The following is a 6680-nucleotide window of genomic DNA, read 5'->3' as shown; positions in this document are numbered from 1 at the left end:
TCGTCCCCCCCCCCCCCCCCCCCGCCAAACCGGGGTGGGAAGGGGTTTAAAGGCAAAACGGTGCCGGCGGGCGGCCGGTTGCATAATGCTGGGGGGGCGTGGGGGGGGTGTCACCGCTCGCCACGCGCGATGGGGTGGTGAAGGGACGCGAGTGGATTCCGTTTCGGCGGATGGCGAAGTTAAAAACGCGGGGAAACCGGCGCCTGCCCTGTCACCCCTACCGGCGCAAAAGAAAAACTAACGGGATTTAATGGGGTGCGCTGGTGGGACACAAAACCCCTGGGTAATTTCTGCCCTCCGGGAATACCGGGGAGCAGCTGGAAAAGCCAGTTTGAAACAGCTACATCGTGGAACGACATCATTTTTAACCAAAAAAAAAAAAAAAAACAACCCTATTTTGTGATCGTCTTGCGGGTTCTTGTCGTTGCAGAGGAAATGCCCGGGCAGGGAAAGGTGTCATGCAGGAGAAAGAGGTGCAGCCCGGCTGCCGTCCCGACCTGCTGGGAGCAGGGTGCTTACTCCTTTCCTCTTAATTTAACGAGAGCAGCACAGAAAATAAAGGGACTGGCCTAAACTCCTAAGGGTACAAACACCGCAAATTTAAGTTACTATTTCATAACAATAAAAACAATAAAGCGGGGGAAATATAATAGGAAAAGATGCCTAATTCAGAACAGATGGCAGGAAGCTTTTTTCCCCCCCCCCCTCCCTTTTCATGGAACCACAAATGCATGGAATGGGCGGCCGGAGGTTTTGGTGGGGTGAAAACACCAGAGTTATTCTGGCACTGGTGAAGGAAAGAGAAAATGGGGATGAAATTTGTTCAGTTAATTGCCCGGAACTTCTAATTATGCATTAGTTTCTGTTGCTAAATTTAACTGCAACATGGCAAAGCTTTCGCCTCCCCATCCTCAACAAATTTCTTACAAAAATACAAAAGTGTGTCCTCGTAAGAAATGGGGGATTGTTCAAGCATTAATTCTTCTTGCTGCGCAAGGTAAGGCAGAGTCCTGGGACGGGCCAAGACTACACAGAACGATGCCACCTTTAAATGCTCTTTGTGAAGACATTTGGTGTTTTTTTCTTTCGGAGTCGCGGTAATTTGGGAGGATCTATTATGACCTTACTCTTCTGAAAATGTGGAGCTCCTTTTACTAAAAGAAGAAAAGAGACGCTGCACCTTCTAGTACAGCAACGAGTAGCTCCGCTGATGTTCAGTTCCTCTGCGGAGCTTCCTGTTGGCCTCCACCAAGCCCCAACACCCAAGGGAGGATTCACCTAAGCCAGCAGAAGAGAAGGCATGGAAGCTCTCCTCTGTCATTCTCCCCCTCATCTCCACCACTGAGACACGTAGCCTTTCCATAACCTTGGGTCACTGCTCTACGTGCCCCAGAAGCAGCGATGGTTTTTCTAAAGCTGTATTTAGCTGGTTTTTCACTTTCGCTTCTTGGTGTTTCAAATTTTCACTATTCGAACCATATCACCGTCTCACGTAGCACTCCACCTGCAAGTTTTTGCATTGCGTGCAGTTGGAACCAGGTGAGGCTGTCAAGTTCCATGCCTCCTTGAAACAGAAGGGAACAAAGTCAGGGATTCAGCTTCTCTTTCGGTTTAACTTTCCAGATTGACACGTGTCAAAGCTCAGATGCTTTCCTGCAGCGTGTGAAACAACAGCATCCTCTCTTGCCTTCCTCACCATTTCTGCTGCAGAAATGGCAGCAGGCTTCTCCTCTTTGGTAGAGGAGGAACGGCCCACCTTCCCCGAGCTGCTCCACCAGCAGCACACCTGCGACCAACGCACTTTGCTCCTTTTGTTCTTAAGTTTGTTTTGGCACCGCTTGCTTCTGCCATCTCCCCAGGGCTGGAGCCTGCCTAACGTAGCTCCAGGTAGGACACTTCCAGCCCGCCATGGGCTCAGGCAGCCACAGCTTGCCAGTTCCACTCAATTTTGGATTTTTAAGATTATTTTCACAACCCTAAAGACTAAACGCTGAGTTCATCACCCTGCTCCTGGAGCTGGGGCTGTAAGTTCAGGCCTGGAGTGCATACAGCAGGGCCAGGTCTTTCATATACAGTGCAGGGGGGGTGGGAAATGGAACCGATTTCATCATCTCACTCTAACAGTGTGTCTTAGCTGATTCAGAAATGCCAGAAGTTTTAGTCATAATTGAAGAAAGCTGATGCTTTAACTCTCTTAACCTGTGACGTGATACTAGAACCCGCTTCTGATCTTTAAGATGCGATAAGCTTGAAAGATACAGCCCAGATCTTCTCAGGTAAATTATTCATTTCTTTATATAAGGAAAAAAAAATATTATTGCCATTGAGGGGTCCAAGGCCTTGTGCATCAGTAAGACATAAATAATAGTAACTAGTTTTCATTTCTGTGCCTTTACTTCCTAAATCCCCTGGTGTCATTTCACAGATGGGGAAACAAAGGAGGCAGAGGTAAATGGAGTTGTGCAAAGTCACAAGCCAGGACCGAGACAAAGCAGAAAGCAACACCTGGACAGTCGGTTGCCTTGGCAGCTGGTCTCTCCTGCTGTCCTCTCCTTGAGCCCCTTGTCCTACCCCAGCTGAGGAACTGCTGCTCAATGGCTCTCAGAAATGGGTGGTTCAGACAGCACAGCAGTGAGAAGGGAGAGAAACGAACAGGGAAATAGTAGGACAGAAAGAAAAGGCAGTCCAAGAAGAGGTGAGAGAGTCAGCAAATGAAACACGATGCCCAGTAACATAGGTAAATGGTTTAGGGATCATTAGGAGTAAAACAAACAGGGTAACTGGAAAGACGAGGTAATAAAAACAGATGGAATTTAAAAGGCTCTGCTCATAGAAAGATACTAGGAAAAGTAAATAAATAACAAGCTGATGCTTTTGAGGAGCTATCCTTTGTCAACACAAACAGAAAGTATTAGTCTGCCAGAACACCAATGCCTGCTGATTAAGCCTAAATGATTATCTGCTATAAATTATTTTCTTTACAATGATACAGTTTGACTTTTGTAGTACTCCATGTAGTACTCCTTAGGAGTAGAGATTGACAATCTAGTCAAGAATTAAATTTAAAAATGAAAGGCTCAGAAGAAAGCCATGGGAAAAGAAGTTACAGAATAGTAATAACGGTAATTGCTATTATTTTATTAATTATAAGGTAGAAGGAAAAAAAATAATAACTTTTGGGGGTTATAAACCAGCCCCATGGCCTCAATCCTTCATTAAAATCCATCTCTGTGTAATAAACGTTACTCTCTTCAAGATCTTTGCCCAGGATAAGATGGGCGTGAGCTTTTTTTTTCCCTTCTCATTTTTCTTTAAAAGAACACAATCAAATAAGATTGTCCTTCTGAAAGGATCAAGGCCAATGCAAAATGTAGTTCTTGTGTATCTATGATAAATCCATTTTAAAGCTGCTTCATTATTACATAATTAATATACTTAAATTAAGATCCCTCTGAATGCTTCTTCATCTCCTTATTTAATAATCTGCTATGCTTGCATGTCTGAACCTTGTCTGGTCCTGGCTTCTCCCATTCCTAATCAGCTCTTACGTGGGCAGTAGGAATTACATTCTCAACAGCCCCTCTGCTTAATATGATCACAGTTCGGTCTGCGGGTTTGTCTGAAAGGGAGTCGTTCCTTTCATTAATACGCGACCTTCTTTACTTTTAATATTGTATCTCCGCGAGCAAGAAAGAATCGCCTATTGTCTTATAAGCCAGGCAAAGCGAACAGGCTGAGTCAGTCCAGGAATATTCAAGCCTCCCCATCTGTGGTATTGTAGAATTCCAGGGCAATTCCACCAGTTGGTGGAGCTTCTGTCTGGGAAAACAGAGCTATTGTGAACAAAGCATACTGCGCATATTTCTAACATTCATAAAAGACTGGGTTTGAATCATTTGAATCTTTCTCAAAATTTCTTCCTTTGGGGCAAAAATTTCCAATGCATGGCCTCGATCCAATGATAGTCACTTGGAAAATCTGAGCATAAACCACCCGACCATTTCTTTAACTAGTTGAGAAAAGAAAATATAAACTTTTGACTTTAAAAGTATGACGGCAGGCTGGGTTAGACTGGGACTTCATTCAGTTAAGACTAGGACTCAGTTTTGTCAGGGTCAGCATGCCTGCCATGCACACCACCACAGGCTAAGCTAGGGCTTCCCCTCTTCCCCATCATGACCTCTGTATCTCAAGGACACCTTTCTTTACCACTGGGAGAAGGAAAGGAAGTGGGATGAGTTCCTCGTTCAGTTTGGAAACACAGTGGTGATAAATTGGGTGTCCTGAGCACTTATTCCAGCATATAGAAAGCACTTATTCACATAATAAGTGCTTTCACATAATTATTCATATAATCCAGCACTTATTCACATATAGAAACGTCCTGGCCTAACCATGTCAGGCAACCGAGGCAGAGCTGCTGTTCCAAGGCTGTCCAGAGTCAGCTAGGTGTCATTTCGGCCAGGATCACATCCTGTTTTCCAGACTTCAGTCACCCTGATCAGCACCAGAACCTGTTACATTTATTTTCTGAACGGGAGGAAGTCCTACCTCTGAAAGGCAGGACTCTGACTCAGACCTAAACCCAACAAGGTTTTGGGTGAGCAAATTAAAAGCTGCAGTGTTTTCTTTAGTGCCCCATCCCCAGAAGGAAATCCAGAAATCCAAACTAACCATCTAACTCTTTGCATGCTTGCAGGGACTGAAAGAGTAAGAAATAGACTGCTTGCAACAAGTTGATAGGGTCACACCCCAATTCCCACCCCTCTGGGCCAAGAGTACTGCTTTTAGGACTGCAGGAAGTCTCAGGGTATCAGAACCCTGTCTTGAAGATGCTCACCTACCAGCTTTTTCAGAAACACAACTGGAAGAAGATGGGTACTACCTTCTATTGACTTTGTAGCTTTGTCGATTACAGCACTCCCTAGAAAGATCTGGGATTCAGCTCCTTTCTCCACATAAAAGAGACTCAAATCCAGGCCGACCGTTATCTGAGAGAATGGCCTCATCACCAGGTTACTGGCTATCTAGGAAGGTATGTAGGGGAAAGGGAGCCTTTACTATAGAAATCATGCCTGATAGGAAGGGACTGATCAGGCCAGAAAGTTCATGCAAGGCCATGGTAGTATTTTTATACCATAGATGTTTAACATAAAATACACAAGCCGACCTTGGAGCAGGAATGGATAGGCAGATCTGCTCCATTCCAGCAGACAGCCTGAAGCACTAGACTACAGTACTCGCACACAAGCCCAGAAGCAGTTTCACCACTTCAAACGGGTGGGTGAGATGCCACCCAGAATGATGCAGGGCTTACAGCAGTCTCCTGGGAGGTGGGGAATGCACGTTGACTCTCCCCATCCCCACCCTCGCCCCCCTGCCCCAGACAAACTATGTGAATCTGGATGTCCTATTTTCTGTGCAAGTGCTGAAAGTACCGAGCTATCGTGTAATTTGGGTGCACTCCTCTTCTGGGGTTTTCCTAGAAGGTGGAATTTAAGGCAGAGGAACAGTTAGTTTCTACAGCCTGGAGGAAGATGGGGAAAATTGTAGGTAATACAGGGGGTTACTCTTTGAGTAGAAGGTCGGACTAGGTGACCCTCCAAAGAGCACTTCTGTAGCACTACTGGATTTAGGTGCCTCCAGATAAACAGCAGCTGTTCAGGATTTCTGGATCGTGTTTTTTCACTTGGGTATTTAAATCCCGGGGTAAAAAACGAAAAACAGTGACATTTTCATTGCCTCGTTCCCAGAAATTTGCAGCCTAAAGACTGGCCTGGACTGCAAAAGCTCTGCTCTTGCAGAAGTCAACTGCAAATTCTCATAAGGAGTTGTTATCAAGTTATTTGGCCATAAATGCAAATGCAAGGGTGGGCACTGGAAGTGAACCCCCCAGCCTCTCCACCTTGCTTGCTCCCAGTGTATCTGTGTGACCTTCACTATCCCCAACTCTGGCATCACCCTGCAAATGCCTCACAGCAACCTTCCCCACCTCCTGGAGCTTTATTTCTCCCAAGGCCTCCCTCACATTCCCGCAGGCTTCCTCTCCTTGTCCTTACACACAGCCTCCAGTGCCTGGTTTGATTATCCAACAAGCCCCGGGAACGCCATCCTTCTGGCCCTCACTCCTCCACCGCCGCCTCCAGCAAATCCAGGGAGACAATTAGCCTCGTGTTATTCCTGTCCCCTTATCTCTCCCTCCGCCCCGGTGTTTATCCTTAGGTGGGGAGCTCCTCGCACGAAGGATTTCCTCTTCGCTGCTGGGGAAGCACGCGGCGTGGGGCGAGTGACCTCTCCTTTCATAAATAACTGCAGGAGAGCAGGCCGTGCTCTCCCCGGAGGACACTGCTGCCTCGGCCCTGGCGGTGAGCCCGGGGCCTGGCCCCCCGCTCAGCACCCGCGTCTCCCCAGAGCCCCCAAGTCCCCTCAGTGCTGCTTTCTAACCCTTTTCTCCCAATATCCCGTTTCCTCTGTAGCGGTTCTTTAAATAGCACCTCGAAGATTTATTTTAAAGACTTTAAAAACACTCTTGCCGCCAGTTTTTTTTTTCTTCTTTTTTGCGTTCGGGGTGGGTTGTTGTTTGGTTGGGTTTTTTTTTAATCCTTCGTGGATGACGATATTTTCACATCGTGGGAGACGGGAACAGCTCGAGGGAGCTGCGAAGTTACACGGAGTACGCG

Source organism: Calidris pugnax, unplaced genomic scaffold, assembly GCF_001431845.1.
Source record: "Calidris pugnax isolate Ruff unplaced genomic scaffold, ASM143184v1 scaffold13, whole genome shotgun sequence".
Taxonomy (NCBI): domain Eukaryota; kingdom Metazoa; phylum Chordata; class Aves; order Charadriiformes; family Scolopacidae; genus Calidris; species Calidris pugnax.
This window is presented reverse-complemented; position numbering follows the sequence as displayed.